General features: G+C 33.3%; 1 long non-coding RNA gene and 1 pseudogene across 1 annotated transcript in view; both read left to right on the forward strand.

The window, feature by feature from the left end:
- On the forward strand, positions 1-4,206 carry LOC107648573 (annotated as a pseudogene).
- The window catches only part of LOC110270306, a 15,219-nt gene continuing 1,686 nt past the window's right edge, over positions 4,769-18,301 (forward strand). Inside the window, exons 1-2 of the long non-coding RNA XR_002359705.1 lie at positions 4,769-4,902; positions 17,813-17,815. This is a non-coding gene — a long non-coding RNA (uncharacterized LOC110270306). The remainder of the gene's footprint in view (positions 4,903-17,812; positions 17,816-18,301) is intronic.

Genomic DNA, 18,301 nt, shown 5'->3' on the forward strand with positions numbered 1-18,301 from the left:
AATCATGCGGTTCTGAACTATGATCGGGTGAATTCCAAGTCTGGATTTCTTGTTATTATTTTTTGGTGTGATTATGGAGGTTTTGAAAAATGTGACTCATTTTAGCTATGGAAACTTAATTGATACACATTTTTCTTACATAGGTCTTTGTTCGAGATTTTGTGCCAAGTGCTTTAGCCTTTCTGATGAATGGTGAACCAGATATTGTTAAGAAGTTTTTTCTGAAGACCTTGCATCTTCAGGGGTGGGAAAAAAGAGTAGATTGATTTAAGCTTGGTGAAGGTGTAATGCCAGCTAGTTTCAAAGTCCTTCATGATCCTATTAGGAAAACAGATACTCTTATTGCAGATTTTGGTGAAAGTGCAATCGGTAGAGTTGCTCCTGTTGGCTCTAGATTCTGGTGGATTATCTTGCTTCGTGCATACACAAAGTCTACTGGGAATTTATCTCTGGTTGAATCACCCGATTGTCAAAAAGGAATGAAGCTAATATTGACTCTATGCTTGTCTGAGGATTTTGATACCTTCCCAACTCTGCTTTGTGCTGACGGATGTTGCATGATTGATTGAAGAATGGTATGACATAGTTTGCAGTTTATTTGTTGCTTATGTTATATGACAATGAGAATGGTTGCTTTTTGGCTTGTTGCATTCCACTATCTATTACAAAGTTGGACCCTGGCTATTTTATAGTTCAAGGTGTTCCAATTTGCAAATGCAATTTTATTTTTGTTTCAGGTTTTGCCCTTATTCCTTTATTAGTTATTGTATGTAATTTCCAAGTCCTTGGGAACAAGCATTCACTTATATGTTCTGTTGATTTTTACTTTTGAAGAACCTCCATGTTTATTTATTATTTCTCCAACCTATTCAGGGGATTTATGGGTATCCTATAGAGATTCAAGCACTTTTCTTCATGGCACTGCGATGTGCTTTATCAATGCTCAAACAGGACGATGCAGAAGGAAAAGAATGTGTAGAATGCATTGTGAAGCATTTGCATGCTTTAAGTTATCACATGCGGAGTTACTTTTGTCTTGATTTCCAACAACTAAATGATATTGTATGACAAACGATTTAATGCCTTTCATTATCTGGTCTCTGATGAAGATGCACCTAATTATCGGTCAATCATACAGAACCTAATGGATATGGCTACTATGCTGCATCATGTTGATAATGGTCATTATATCACATGTGCAAGGATTTTTATGTACTTTGTATCACTTTTTTTTATATGAAATGTTTATAGAATTTAAGTACTATAAGTATTTTTTTCTCATTTTATTTGCATTACGAAACAAACTTGTACAATGATTATTGATTGATGAAAGAGGTTATAAAAATTTCATTTTGTGAATTTATGAATTTAATGAAATATTTCATGTTGTAGTAATTAATTTTAGTATATTTATATTGTGTATAATATAAAATAAGAATAGTATAATATAACTAAAAAAATGTTATTAAAGATCATTTGTAATATTTTTTAAGTTATAAAAAATATTTTTGGTAACATTTTTATAAGTGTTACAAAAGATATCTATGGTAATATTTTTCTAAATGTTACATAAATATCTATTGTAACATTTTTTAAGTGTTACAAAATATATATGATAACATTTTTCTAAGTGTTACAAAATATATCTATTGTAACATTTCTTTAAGTGTTACTAAAAAAGGTCTATTATAACATTTCTCATAATATTACTATAGAAGATCTATTGTAACATTTTTACTAAATGTTATTAAATCTTTAGAAAAATATTAGTAAAACTCTTTAGTAACATAGAGTATATTTAACATTTGTTAAAATATTATTAATATACATAGGTAACATTTTAATATGATTTAGTAACATTTTTTAAATGTTAGTAAAAGTCAAGTATGTAGTAGTGAGACCTGGTGAAATCACACCAAAATAGCCCTCAAGTGTTCGGAGACGGGCCGAGTCTTCGAGTCGGACCGGGCCATGCACACCCCTAATCTCTTCTAAAAATTTTGTGTAAACAAACTTCAAATTGAAATATGTAGCTGAAAAAAAATAGATATGAATTAAATCAATTTCTTATAAAAAAAATTTTAACACAAACCGTTGACTGTAAAAATTGATTTTCAAATAATAATTTTGCACTAAGATAAAGTACTAACATAGCAATAATATTTATAATACAAAGATAAAATTACTTAATCTTAGCACAAGTGTAAGGTATTACAAAGAAAAAAAATTACTTGATTCATTATTATAATACTGATCTAGTCAAAGGTATAATATTTTTTACAATTGTGTTGAGATTAAGTAAATTTTTTTTATTATAAATACTATTCCTATATCAGTATTATTATAATGAATTAAGGCATCATCCTAGTGGGTGGATATTAAAAATTTTATATGGGTGGAGGAAAATTTGGTTGACACTACAAATGTAAATAGGAATAGTAATGTTGTTTTAATGTGTTTTTTAATAATTAATTTTGGATTTAGATTACATGTACTCTTATAACACATGTTTAAATTAATCTGTACAAAATTAATTATGAAAAATAGTGCAAAGTTTGATTTTTAATACAATTGTTGTGTATCTATTGAAATATCACATTTAAAATTTTCTATTAATAGTGATCTTAATATGTGCCATAAGACTATATGTTAGCTAAATCTGCAAATTTTTAATTCATCTAGAACATTTGTAGTGTAATTGAAAAGGCTCTTCTGTTTTAAAAGAAAAGGCTCCTCTATAATTGACTATGATGTCTTACACCTACATTGTTATTAAGTAACCTTTTGATTTTTACATTTATATTCAAGACTTTTTAGAAGAAACAATTCCATTGATTTAATAACAATGAAGTATTTACCTGCTACAGTATTACTTACATAAAAAGATTTATATAAGTAATGAGTTTTCACACTACTAGAAAACTAGTTATTACAGATGGATATTTCCGACAAATTTTATCCCACGGAAATACAAACAAATTTTGCGAGGGATTTTTTTGTCAGAAACGAAAAAATGAATTAGCATAAATTACAAACAGAAAAGAGAATCCGTCAATAATTCTGTTGGAAAAATTAAATTTTTTTTATGGAAAATAATTACCGACAGAAAATCTGTCTGTAATTAAATGAACAAAAATACTGTGTTTTACTAAATTATTACAGACAAAAAATTTGTCTGTAGTTTAAAATGTTCCGTCGAAAACATTAAAATAATATTTGGCATTAGAGCTCCTCTTCATTTCAGATAGTGCCTTCACACCCATCCCTCCAAACGCTCTCTCTGCGGTGCCTCTCAGCCTTGTACCACCGTCGCACCTTGCGCCGCCATCACACCGAACCTCTATTGCACTGAACTTCCATCGCCCCGAAACTCTGTCACACCCCTTCTCGGCTCTTTTCTGTGTGTTGCTCACGTCGTTCCCTTTCGAACCCAAATGTGCATTTCCCCGCCACCGTCTTCGTCGCCTCCGTCCTCATCCTCTTCACCTTCTCCTGCATTCACTCTTCCTACCTTCCCGGTGTACGTCTTCCATTTCTCTATCTCTTTTTGAGATTCGCCCTCTCCTTTTCCCTATTCGAATTTATGCGCTACTAGTTTTATTAATTTCTCGATCAAAGCTATTCTCACAGAAATCACTAGTGCATTTCTCGCTCTTGTGTTGCTTAGTTGATGTGTTTCTCTCTACGATCTCGCCTCAGCTGTGTAGGTAACCCTAATCTTCTTTCTCTTCTATTGCTATTTTCTTATTCTAGTTCCTATGTTCTGTTTTCCTTCATTCTCTTCCATCGCTAATAAGACATAGTGGTTAGTTTATTTTATCCGAAATTACTAGGTTTTGGACTTTTGGAGAAGGATTTTCTACAAAGAGAACTTAAATATGAATCATGTGATGCTTAATCCACTCATAATTACAGATAATTGTTGATTCGTAGCAAAATTGTTCCAATTCCATGTGCCTACATTATTAAGCTAATTGTAAGCTAATAGATGAAGAAGAAGCTAATCTCCTGCCATGCACATATCTTGGATTCCTCAATATCAAAGTGTGCTTATCCTTGTAGTTCTGTAAGACAAATTCTTCTGAGTTTAATGGTCAATTCTTGCAGGAAGGGTTTGCATTTGCTCACCGCACTACTTGCAAGGCACCTTATCATTTGCGTGTTCATGGTGCTGCAGATAAGAAATGGTGTACCTTGAAATTTTGATTTTTTATCACCAGAGACATTTTGTTTATATTTCTGGCAGTTCAACTTGTAGGTGAATTATTTCCAGCTTCTTAGCCATGTTGATGCCATTTGTAATAATTTGTTAATTGCTCAGATGTTTTGATTCTACATGGCTGCCTGTGGCTCAGTATTTCCTTTTTCTGCTGGTCATTGCTTCATTGGCATATTTGGATTATCTAATAGATGGTTACCAACAGTATTGGCTTCATCTTGTTTGGGGTTTTGATAGTGAGCCAAGCTTTTACTACATATGTGGTAAATAATTATGAAGTTGTGCAGTAGCTATCCAAATGCTTATACCAAGAATTAATGTTCTTGTTTATTTTAGGGATGATGGCTTATTTTTTTCCTCCTATAAAAATAATGCTGATTTATTAGTTCTTATTACGTGCTGGTTTGGTCGTTTATTTTCTTTTGGTCCTTTTGATTGTAGGAGCCCTCTTGTTTTTGTATTGCTTGGCCTATCAGGATGCTTCATTACTTGTTGCTGTCATCCTGGATAGTTCCTACTTCCTCTGCCTTTACCGATATATGGAGTCTTGTGATGTTAAAACTTAAAACACACCATTATACACTAAACATCTGCCTGAAAAACAATTAGTTCTAAACAATTTTGTTTTGCAGGTACTTCAAATTAGTCTTTGATAGAGGTCTTATAAGAGTCTATCATGATTGGTAAGTTCTATGCTCATAATTTCATGTATTTTCACTTAAGGGGATATCGAAAAGATCCTTTGGAGTTCAATATTTTGTCTTATATAGTGTGGCAAACCTGCAAACCTTTCGTAGTAAATGTCTTAATGATAATTATTATTATTCATCTTTCTGAAAAATAACTCAAGTACATCTATACTCTAACTTTTTTTCTTTAATTAGGACCCTTCTTTTATTATTCGTTTGTTATTATTCTCAGGTGTGAACAAAAGATCCAGCTTCTGGCAAAAGAAGGTACGGTCGTCATAGCCTCTTGTTTCATCTGTTGTTTTCCAATTGTGATGACGCATTCTAGGGAACAATATGATGTGATTTAAATTTTAATCGACTAATAACTGCCTCAATTAACTTGTGGCTATTGCTGTCTGATGCTCCTATCTTTGTACATATCTCTTTTTCTATCCAAAATCAAAGTGTTTTATATCATTAATTTTGATGCATATTTTAAATTCTTAAAATTCCAAACGAAAATAAAAACAGATGGTCTATTTCTGCAACTTGGTAACATTAGTTTGAATAGTTAGACATTTGTTGGGCTTGCCTTGCTAAAATACATAGGATATTCCATGTTCTAACTGGAATGATTTGATAAAAAAATACAATATGGATCAACTTCTCTATCTATCTATGGAACCAATCAATTCACTGCTTCTTTTTCTTACCTTACTTGCTATGATTTCATTCATTTATTACCGGAAAATGATAAAGCAGTGATTTACCAACCTGCTAGTAAATTCCTGCCTATGATAGAAGAGGTTTCATTTATTTCATTCTCCTTCTTTCTTTTTCCAACTACATGGTAGACCTTGACTTGTTTGTTCCGGGTGAGTTATTTGCTCCAATCGTTCTGAGTTATTGTTTTTTATTTTAATTTTTATGCCATCAAACTGTTTGATGAAATGTCACATTTATGCTTCCAAATAACGATGGGTCTGGTATGGTGAGTGATAGAATGCACTCATATTTTCCCCTTCCTTTTGATGACTTGCGTATATCTAGCTCAGTGAGTATTATTTTGACATTTTTATCTTGAAATTTCTAGTCAAAACATTAATTTTCTAGCTCAGTCAAAACATTGATTTTCTTTTCTTTACTTTACTAAAATTGGTTAGAAGACTCAATTTGATCTCGAACTTGTTTAAATGACCTACTAAGTCACTAGCAAATGTTGAAGAGCTTCTTAATTCTTGACTATAAGTTATTATTGAAAGTTCCAATAATAGCTTATAGTAACTGTTGGGAATAATACACCATTCCCCCTTGAGAAAACACCTTTGACAGAGAAATAAAATAGACACAATCACAACACAAGAATTTAACGTGGAAACTCCAATTACCGGAGAAAAAACCACGGCCATTGTCAAATGACAACCAGAGAATATTACTATGTGAAAATTGTTGCAACACATAGACTTCTTTCTCTCACCGGCACCCCAGTACACCCACACTCTCTCAAAGCAAATATCTAACTACACCTCACAACACTCTCTAATAAAGAGTACAGAGGAAAAGAAAAATCAGATACAAGCTTAAAGTGTTTCTGACTGGTGCAAAAACAAATGGAGAACTTAGCCTCATATTTATAGCCTAGGCCACCCACTCCATTTGCTATCCTGGGCAATGTGGGACTAATTCAACCAAATCCTAACAATCTCCACCTTGATTGAAATAGTCACACATCTTCAGCTTCCATTGTCAACACCAACAATTCTTTGCTGCCATTGTCTATACCGACAATCATAGTCCAGAGAACTATCATACTCCACCATGAAAGTATACTCACTTGGAATTAGACCACTCCAAGCATTTTGCCTTGGTACAGATCGAAACCTTGCTAAAAATTCATGGTGCAACTTCCAAATTGGCTTTTCCTGGAAGTTCTTCAGCCATCGACCTAACTCCGCCACACACCTTGCATCTCAACGCCAACCAATGCCCGTGTGCAATTGTGGACCCGATTTCCACAACTCATCCTTATCCATGGCAATGCGGCAATACCATGAGGATCGCCTTGTGCAAACCTGATTGTATCAACACATCCTTGACTTGTATTTGCCACAAGCCAAAATATTCTTCCATCAAATTTCTCTATTTCAAGCTTCACAGCACTTGAATATCCTGACATTGTTGCAACCGTATACTGGAATAGTATAACTCAACTGTGCACTAGGAAGGGTCCCTAGGAAAGAGAGGTGGGTCACAATGGACACACTTAAATACCAAGTCTTTCCTTAGCCAGAACCTTTCCAAACTGCACTCTCACAGTGTCACACTGCCTTCCAGCAACAACAACAGCAACCAAAGATCAACCTCAAGCCACAGGGACAAAATTCTTTTCTGATGTGGAAGGTCAGACTAGGCTGCAACCACAGAGCATACTAAGAATAAATATCACCGAACTGAAGTTCTGATACCACTTGTTGGGAATAATACACCATTCCCCCCTGAGAAAACACCTTTGACAGAGAAATAAAATAGACACAATCACAACACAAGAATTTAACGTGGAAACTCCAATTACCGGAGAAAAAACCACGGCCGTTGTCAAATGACAACCAGAGAATATCACTATGTGAAAATTGTTGCAACACATAGACTTCTTTCTCTCACCGGCACCCCAGTACACCCACACTCTCTCAAAGCAAATATCTAACTACACCTCACAACACTCTCTAATAAAGAGTACAGAGAAAAAGAAAAATCAGATACAAGCTTAAAGTATTTCTGACTGGTGCAAAAACAAATGGAGAACTTAGCCTCATATTTATAGCCTAGGCCACCCACTCCATTTGCTATCCTGAGCAATGTGGGGCTAATTCAACCAAATCCTAACAGTAACTATGTAAGAGTGACAAAGAGATAAATAGATAATACTATATGCATTTATATACTATTTTCTTTGGCAACGTGTGTACCATATTTAATGATAGAAATCCCAAATAATTTGTAAGCAGGATTAAACTTGATCCCTTGCGTAGGAATTTGTTTTCCTCCTCAGACCATGATATTATCTTGTCCCTAAATAAAAGGTGACAAAGCATGTATATATATTTCCCTTTTGTGTTATGGAAAACAAAGACAAATAATTCCTCAAGAGGGGTCCTCCTTGGATCTTGGACCTCAAAGAGTTATTACAAGTTTGAGCATTTTCAGCTCCTTGATAAATTCACTTTTGTTGTCCTTTGGTAGTACTATATATTGTTCTTCGATCTATTTCGCTATTTTTCTAAAAAGGTTTTCACTTTGTAGTTGAATTATTTCTTTAACAGTCACTAGAACTAGACTAGATGATGAGGTGAGCTTCACTTGTGAATTTGTTACTTGAGATGAAGAATACACTGCATATAGATTATGTTGTCACTATTTTTTTATTTTTGTCAGAATTTGATACTTGGGAAATAGATGAGAAATGAAAATATATAAGGAGGCAGAGAAGCCTGAGGCAGAGGATCAATTCATGACCCTACTGTTTGAATCAATGGACACAATAATGATGAATGGTTTCTGTACAGATGAAGTTCCAATTTTAGAACCTAATTAAGCAACCTTATTGTATATTGACTTAATTAGAGGACAATAGTTGACGTATCAATACACTTTGTTGATGTATGGTTGTTATTTATTATTATAGTTGATGTATCAATATACTTTGTTTATGTTTTGAATTATATTGACTTGCTTGTTTATAGTACTTTTCTTTTAGTTTGATAATACGATGAATTTGTTATTTTTTTTGAAATGTTATAAATATTCAAATACAACTTAGATAAAAATTTGTATTTATTAAATTTATATTTATTTTGTATGAAAACAGGTTTATTTTACAATGGAAAATGTAAAAAAAATATTCTATTTTATCTTACTAACGGATTTACAGACAAATTTTCTATCTGTATTTAGAATTTGGAATCTTTTTCAAAGCTTCAATTACCGACGAAAAATCTGTCGGAAAATTCGTCTCTAATTATCGATGAAAAATCCGTCGAAAAGTTTGACATTCCAGGGAAATGGAGGGGAGAATTTACCGAGGAAAAATCTGTTGGTAACTGGTAAAAATCTGTCGGTAAATTATCAACGAAAAAAATCTGTCGGTAAATAATTTCCGACGAGGCTTTTACGGAGGGACAAAATCCGTCGGTAATTTCATCGATAACCAAAAATTCGTCTGTAATAAAGGACAAATCTATCTGTAAATTTGTCTGTATTAAGCAATTTTCTAGTTTTGTCAACTAACCCAAACATCTTTATAAATTTATATTTTTTTTATTGGGTAGTTAACTAACATGTATCACACCATACAGTATTCATAGTCAAACTCACGTTTAATCAAGTGCACTACATAGATGGCCTAACCTAGATTTGGAAAAGGCAAAGCATAGTATTTATTGTTGTGTATATCTGGATAGAAAAAGCAAAGGCTCATAGAAGAGAACGACAAGTGTTGTTGGCAAGAAAGAATCACTCCAAACACAGATTAAAACATTCAGGTGATTAAACGTGATTAAATGGATACATGCACAACCATGATCGTTGTGGTAGATTAATTTATACTATCTTCATGTTTTAAAAACTTTAGGGTATGCTTCTGTAGTATCAGTTAATGAATTAATTGACAACAGACATGGCCATTCTACTTTACAACCTCATGATGGTAGTGTACTATCTTTGTATGATAAGACCCTCCTTCTATACAATTTTAATATACAAAAGTTTATTACACTCAACTTTAATAATGCAATTTTCTCAAACTAACTACTGTCATGTTGTTCTCACTCCTAAATATTACAAGCACATTAAATTCGGATATACAACCGACCAGTGTCATACAATAAACATCCACAAGTGGAAAATTTGCTGATAATGTTGGGCTTTTTTCATTAATTAACAAAACTGATTGTTTAGGTGATATAACAAAAAGTATTGGTAGTTTTATAAATTTTTTTATGAATTCAAACTACAATTTCTTGGTACACTTTTGTGTTTGACAATCAAGATTCTCTTGGGATTTAAGAAAAAGCAAAAACATGGTTGAGAGAAAAAGAACACAAATTAAAAATTATGTGCCACAATCTACCAATGACAATGTTGGTATGTACAAAATAATTATTACGAGATATATTGGTAATGTTTCTACCTGTTTATATCATTGTTAAACTTACAAATGTTTCTATCTACTCGACCAACACAAACTTTTTAACATCCACTATTTTGGTTGAATATAACAAAGCACTAGAACATGGGATATGTAGTGCATGAGTGTGAATACTACAATGCTCTTTTTTGGTATGACGAAAGGAAAGAAAAGCATTATAATACAAATGAACCTACGTACACACTATGCTGCAGAGGTGGACAAGTGGAGATTTCTCAACTACAAGAAGTTCCTAAGGTGCTATACAATTTGTTATATGGGAATGATGCCAGGAGCAAACATTTTTGGGAGAATATTATAACATACAATACCATGTTTTAATTTACATCTTTGGGTGCCAAAATTGATAGAGGTAGTTCATCCAAAGAACCACCAACATTTATCTTATGTGGTGAGAATTATCACTTGATGGGTAGCTTGATTCCACCAAATGGCTATATGGTAAAATTTGCTCAACTATATGTAATTGACACCGAAAATGAGATCCAAAATTGGATGTTTGTAGTCGGGTGTGTAATGAATTTTTATATATCTTAACATGTGTTTCATGAAATGGTAAAAGTCATAATGGATAGCGTATTTATCTTTTATGATAACATCTTAAATTTTCAAATGTGTTCTACTATTTAGTGCTGAAGAAAACAAGACAATTCAAGAAGAAGTTGTGAAGGATTTAAAGATGATGCTAGACCAACACAATGTATTGGTGAAGGCAATTCGTTATGTGAGACAGTCAATAGCAGCAGAACCTACTTCAAAGGTGAAACTTAGGCTTTTGGGAAAAAAAAAAGGATGGTAGAAGGTACAATTTTCCATCCACAAATGAGGTGGTAGCATTGATCGTGGGTGACTTTGATATTAATCGTATTGATAGGGATATTGTTGTGGAGAACCAAATTGAAAGATTACAACGTATAAATCAACTGAACCCATCATACTTGGGGTTGCAATATCTCTTATTGTTTCCATACGAAGAAGATGGATACAAAGAAGACATACCTCTAAACAAGAAGAAGGATAATTATGAAAAAGGATGGCCAGAAGTGACAATGAAAGACTCTTTTGCTTATAGAATTCAAGAAAGATTGGCTGATGCTTCCCCATTGTTGTACACAATGAGACTTTTTCAACAGTTTTTGGTAGATGCTTACTCAATGATTGAGTCGTCTAGGCTAACATACATTCGTCTCAACCAAGAGAAATTTATATGTGAGATGTACAAGGGTATTAAAGAAGTTGTTTTGATGGGAAAAACAACACCCTCATCAGTAAGGAAGCGCATTATACTGCCTTCATCATTTACCGGAGGACCTAGATATATGATACAGAACTATCAAGATTTAATGGCAATTTGTAGAGTAATTGGGTATCCAGATCTTTTCCTAACAATTTACATGTATTTCTAAATGGCCAGAATTGGAAGACTTTCTTAAAAATAGGAAATTTAATGCAGAAGATCGTCGGTGTGCAGAGCTTTTAAGCTTAAATTAGATCCTCTGATAAAGGACATAATGATGAATAAGATATTTGGAAGAGTGGTTGCAGGTACATTTTAATATGTTATGAACTTTTATCAATATTTTTTATTACATATCCATATTTTGAGGTATTAGCTATAACAATTAAACGGTGGAATATATAATAACTGAAAAAAGACAATCCAAAAGAATTCCGCATCCATCGACAAAAGAAATTTCAGGTTCCTAAAGTTGATTTTTGAACATTTTCTATAAATTTAAACAGCGTAGCAACGAGCTATGAAATGAAGAAAATCGAACCTGAAGCGAGAGGAGTATGTTTTGTGTACAAGTGTGTGAATGGAGCTCGAAATGGTGTTTTATGTTAGGGTTCCTCAAATTTGCGATAGATTTACTAATTGATTAAAGATGAATTTTTTGTCCGTAATAATTCTAAAAATTAAAATTTTAATTTTATTGAAGAATTATCGAGAGATCTTATAATCTGTCAGTAAACTTTTGAAAGAATTTTTTATTTTTTATCGATAGAAAATTTATTGGTATTTTCGACAATAAAATTACGTCTTAAAAATTTGTCTATAATTTACTAATTTTTAGCAGTTTTTAACAGTGTCTAGATTTAAAAGTTTCAGCCATAAAAGATCAAGGAGGAGGCCGAGTCTAGGGGTTGAATGAAGAGGCATAGCTTGGGAAAGAGGTGACACCACGGAGGAGAAATGAGATGAGGCTGGGTATAGTGGGAATCCTGCGTCTCATGCTCTCTGTGACTGTGTGAGGAAGGAGAATTGGAGAAGGACTACGGGAAAAAAAAGAGTAGCTTACCAAAAAAAATACTCGAATCACCCATAAAAATGTCTTTAAATTATTTAAAACCGTGATTAAAATGCATGCTGATGCACTAAGATATTCTATATTAATAGAACAAAAAAGAGTGATGCAATAAATAAAATTTTCTATGTGACAAATAAAATTTTGACATTAGCAAGTAAATTACGTCATGTTTTTTGGTTGATGATAAAGGTCTTTGATTACGGATGAATATTTTTTGTATATTTTTAAATTACTAAAAGATATTTTTGTCGACAATAAAATTTGGAGATATTTTTATCATCACTAAGGCAATTCAAGTGTATTTTTTATGGTTCATCGCGATAAATAATAACTAGTCTCTACAAAATTTTATATTAGAGAAATTAGTATTGACAATTAAAAACAAAAAAAAAAAACAAAATAGTTCCTGATGTTTAGTTTCACCGAATACCGTACTATCCCTCCGTTAACGTCGTTACTCATTAGTGGAACACAGCATGTTAATGTAATCGTTGTATTCTATTTCTTTAACCATGATCTCCAAATCACGTTTATTTATCATATCTAAGTCCATTTTAAAAAACTTCTCCACTTTATCATATTTGTATCTCAAAATTCCGCTTTATTTTTTATAAACTAACAGAAAACTCGTACAATGTACAGATCGAAAATATCCGTTCGCCAAATTGGTGGTTTTTTTTTTTTAAGTTTTCTTGAATTATCACCTTTTATATTAGTAAAAAAAAATGTTTGTTGTCCAATTTCATAATTAAAGATAAATTTTTTACTAACTCTATCACTATACACATCTAATATATCACATATCGATAAATAGGCATAATTAAAATGATTTTTTTTTTCAAATCAAAAGAGACACGCTTGAAAATTAAATCGAAATGTGTCAAAGCAAGTGTGCCTTTACTAATTTATATCATTTAAACTGAAATAAGTAAAAGTTTATATATGTATAATATGTTGATTGTTGAATTTATTTTCAATGTTATATTAAATAAATTTTCAATATGAGTTTGAAACTACGTAGGAAACTAAGCAAATCAATAAATAGTTAATTTTTTTATCCAAGATTCTTGAAGAATTTTTTAGCTGATTTTAACAAGAACTTTTTTCCCCTTTCATGCTTTACATTTTATTTATTTTTCATTCTTATTTTCTAGCAAAACAAACTAGCTAAACAATTCATCATTTACCTCTATTTTGTTTTTTTATTTCTTCTGTATATCAAACTGTTGATTGAAAAAATATTTTCGATAGAAATAAGTTGAATCGAAAAGAGTTAAGTGTAGTTTTTCGAGAAGATATGCGTGTAAGTATAAAGTTGGAGGTAATCGGTGTTGATTTGGATTTCGATTGTTTTGTTGATCGAGTGAGCCAAATCGAGTAGAAGACTCAATTCGAAGAATTGAGTTAGGTCTTCGAAAAAGCCGGTTGAATAGTTGTGAAAGTGGGAAGTTAATAGCTTTTATTGCACGAAGAGATCATGGGAAATATCTATAATCATGCAGCGGGAACGGTTACCAAGAGAGACTGCACTTCAAATTTGAAATGTTGTATTAAATTTTAATTAATTATAAATTAATCGTCAGTTATGTAAGATTAGCCTATAAATACTAGGAAACATTAGTGAATAAGGGTTGGAACTTTTACTCAGAAAAAGCACTCTAGCACTCTCACATCCCAGCGAATTCCTGAGTTTGCGATCGAGTTACATTTTCTATAGGGTTTCTTCCATCTTTTCTTTCTTTCAATTTATTTTTCTGTAAACTTAATATTTCAATGAACTTTATTTACCAAGTGTTCTTTACTTTCATGGTTCAATTTATCCTTTTGCGTTTAAATCTTTCATGTTGAAGTCCTTCGATCCAATCGAAAGCATTTTATTATCTTCTTTTAATTTCATTGCAAACCTCTTTATTTATTATCTATTTAGTATTCAAAACTTTAATTTCTAAGTCCTATTTATTAATTTGTAGATTTAGTTTATTTTTTATTCTTAAATTTGGTATAATCGAAGACGCTTTGATGCACTTCTAGAAAATTAGTACTCGCATAGAGGAGTAAATTTCGCTCCCAGACCACGAGATATCGAACTACCATCGATTTACTAAAAATCAACAAAACACAAACAATCTGTCATTATACCTTATTCCTTACATCTTATTTTCTAGTGTCACACATGTTCTTTGGGGTATTCTTCTATATAACTGTTTCAAAGAGGAATATTTCTATATTGCACAAATAATTTACTATATATATTACTATAAAATAAATTAATTTGCTGCATATAATTTGCATAAATAATAACTATATTATTTTCTGGGTGATCATCAGATGTGCCTAACACGACGCCACATGATCTATTTAATATGATATGACACAAGAAAAAATTGGGACCTTATGAGTTAAAAGGCAAATTCTGAACTAAAATATAATTAATAATAAAAGATATTTACAAAACGAATTGTTAAAGATATTATATTCAGCGTAAAATCACCAAATTATTTTCAACTAACAGGTTACATAAAATATATAAATCAATTAACTAAAATATACATAGTATACACAAAGCATATGTATCTAACTCTTTCTACATTCCTTATGTAAAAAATATTTTTTCATTCTCAATGTTATATTAATTATTTCTTGCATTAATTTGTAGAAATTTAAACAAAATCCAAATTTGAATTATTTACTGAAATATCTGCTCCTTAAATTTGTTTAAATTTAATGTGTGGTTGTTAAGTAATGAATTAATACCGCATTTAATGCAATAATTTTACTAAATTTATTTCACCAATAACATTGCCTTTTAAAGATAGTAAGAGGGAGATATCAGTCATTTCCATCTCATTCTCATCGAGACTGATTAAATACGCGATGTATCTAGATACAATCTTCATCGTCACAATTTGTTCACATCTTCTATTGCACTCTAAAACGACTTCATTTGTTGAATATTCTTCTTAAATAGAATTACACGTGTCAATCTCAGAAACAATAAGGTAGATATTTTCTTTTTGAATAAAAAATTTGGGAAAGAGATAAAACAGAGGAGAGGTAGGAGAGGGTATTTATAGAAGGAACTTAAATCTCATTAGACCTTTTCCTTTCTAGAAATTATTTTCTTCCAAAATTATATGGGATTTGGCTATGGAAGACACTTAGATAAAATAATACAGTTTAATCGATTATATATATTAAATTTAAATTATTAAAAAATATTTTAAAAAAAAAGACATTTTATCCAAGCATGCTAGAGATATGGACAGGAACACTAGATACTTCCATAACCTAGCATCGGCAAGAAGGAGGAACAACAGAATCGATTCTTTACGGATTAATGGAAGGTTGGTATGGAATCAGGGCAGAATAAAGACTGAGATTGTGGGTTTTTATAAAGAACTGTATAGGTAGGAGCATGCCCCTTTGATTGGGATCCGTGATGGGCTGGTAGAGCATATTACTGACGAAGAGGCAGCAATGTTAGAGGAAATGCCATCGACGGAGGAAGTACGAGAGGCAATTTGGAATTGTGAGTCCACTAAAGCTCCAGGTAGTGATGGCTACAATATGAACTTCATAAAGAAATGCTGGGATGAGCTTGGTCAGGAGTTTACTGCAGCTATGTTGAACTTTTTTCAGAATGCAAAGCTACCAGCAGATGCTAATGTTACTTGGGTGGCGCTAGCTCCAAAATTTGTGGGGGCTAAGGAAATCAAAGACTTAAGACCGATTAGTATGGTTGGCTGTGTCTATAAGGTGATATCAAAAGTGCTGGTAAGAAGAATGCGATCAGTGATGCCGCATTTAGTGGGGGAGACTCAGTCTGCATTTGTAAAGGGTCGCAAAATACATGATGGTGCCCTCATTGCTTGTGAGACAGTTCACTGGCTTAAGCTGCGAAAGAAGCAAGCGGCAATTGTTAAATTGGAGTTTCAGAAAGCCTATGACAGAGTGAGATGGAGCTTTGTGGATATAGTGCTACAGAAGATGGATTTTGGTAGTAGATGGAGGACCTGGGTGAAGGAATGTGTGACTACAGCTTCTATGTTAGTGTTGATCAATGGGTCTCCAACCAAGCCGTTCAAGATGGAGAGGGGCCTCAGACAAGGCGATCCTCTCTCTCCCTTCCTGTTTGTTCTCGTTGTTGACGTTCTGCACAAGATGGTGGGGCAGGCGGTTAGAAATAGCTGAATATCTCCACTGCTGGTGGGAAGGGACAATATAGAATTGTCGCATCTCCAATTTGCAGACGACACCATCTTATTTTGTCCACAGGAAACGGAGACGCTAATGAATTATAAGAGGCTCCTGCGTTGTTTTGAGTTAATGTCTGGCCTGAGTATCAACTTTAAAAAATTGAGCCTAATTTCAGTCAACTGTGAGAAGGACTGGGTGACGAATATATGTGGTCTGTTGGATTGTGGCGAAGCGGTATTACCTGTCAGGTACTTAGGAATTTCTCTTGGTGCTAATCCTCGATTGGTGAAGACCTGAAAACCAATCATTGACAAGTTTGAAGACAAGCTGAGCTTATGGAAAGCTAGGTCTCTCAACAAAGCGGGTAAGTTGGTCCTTATAAAATCTGTTCTCAATAGCCTGTCGGTTTACTACTTAAGCTTGTATAAGATGTCAAAGGGGGTTGCAGAAAGGATCATTGGGCTTCAAAGAAGGTTCTTGTGGAATAAAGAAGATGGGAATAATGGGATACCACTAGTGAAATGGGAGGTAGTTCAGGCTCCGAAAAAGCTAGGTGGTTTGGGGGTGGGGGATGCTCTAATTAGGAATGCGGCGCTACTGTTCAAGTGGTGGTAGCGCTTTTCAAAGGAGGACTGCCCGCTTTGGAAGATTGTTTACTCTTGTAATCAGTTGGACCCAACTGTAATGGTATTAAACCAACCTTTGCCATCAAGAGGGGGGCCGTGGAAAGATATTTGCCAGCTTAATATTAAGGAGCAATAGGCAAGAGATATGATGATCAAGGGTCTGTCAATGGAGGTGGGAAATGGCAGAAACATTCGTTTTTTGGGAGGATGAGTGGTTACAAGATGGCTCTTTGAAAGAATATTTTCCAAGACTTTTCTCTGTTTCAAATCAACAAGGATCCGTAATAGGGGACTGTGGTTTTTGGGATGGGTTAGAGTGGGTATGGGACTTCCAATGGAGGAGAAAACTCTTCCAATGGGAGCTAGAGCTGCTCAATCAATTACACAACCGGTTGAGAGTTGTGAGGTTATCGGTTGATAGAGAGGATTCAGTGGTATGAAAATTTGATAAAAATGGAGTTTTTTCTACTAATTCTTTTGTGCAGGTGCTACAAAATGAGACTCTCCCAGCCGACATCACGAGTTACAACTTCACAAGCTCCATTTGGAGAGGCTTGGTTCCTCCAAGAGTTGAACTCTTTGCTTAGTTTGTGCTAGTTGGAAGGGTCAATACGAAAGAGAGGCTGAGTAGACTTGGCATTATTAATCATCATGACAATATTTGTGTATTGTGTAAAAAGGACATAGAATTTGTACATCATTTATTTTTTGCCTGTGAGTTCATGTGGCAGGTATGGTGTGTATGGCTGACATTTTCTGATAGAGCTTGGGCCATCCCGGGAACCACTAAAGAGTTCTTTGAGAGCTGGATCGAAGCAACAGGTGAAAAGTCTGAGCAAAGGAAATGGTTTATAGGATTCTGTGCGGTTATTTGGAACATCTGGTTGGAGCGGAATAGCAGAATTTTCCAGCGGGTAGAGACAAGTGTTGAAGGAGTAAAGATCATGTCTTTCTTGAGTTACAAGAAATGGTGTGGAGTTGATCCGTTTGGTTGTTAATGGCAATGTCGAAGATGACAACAGATACCAGCTTTTCAGTTATGTTTGTGTTTATTTTGGTTGTCCTAGTTCCTTCTG

The sequence above is a fragment of the Arachis ipaensis genome, chromosome B01 (genome assembly GCF_000816755.2).
Source record: "Arachis ipaensis cultivar K30076 chromosome B01, Araip1.1, whole genome shotgun sequence".
Lineage (NCBI taxonomy): Eukaryota > Viridiplantae > Streptophyta > Magnoliopsida > Fabales > Fabaceae > Arachis > Arachis ipaensis.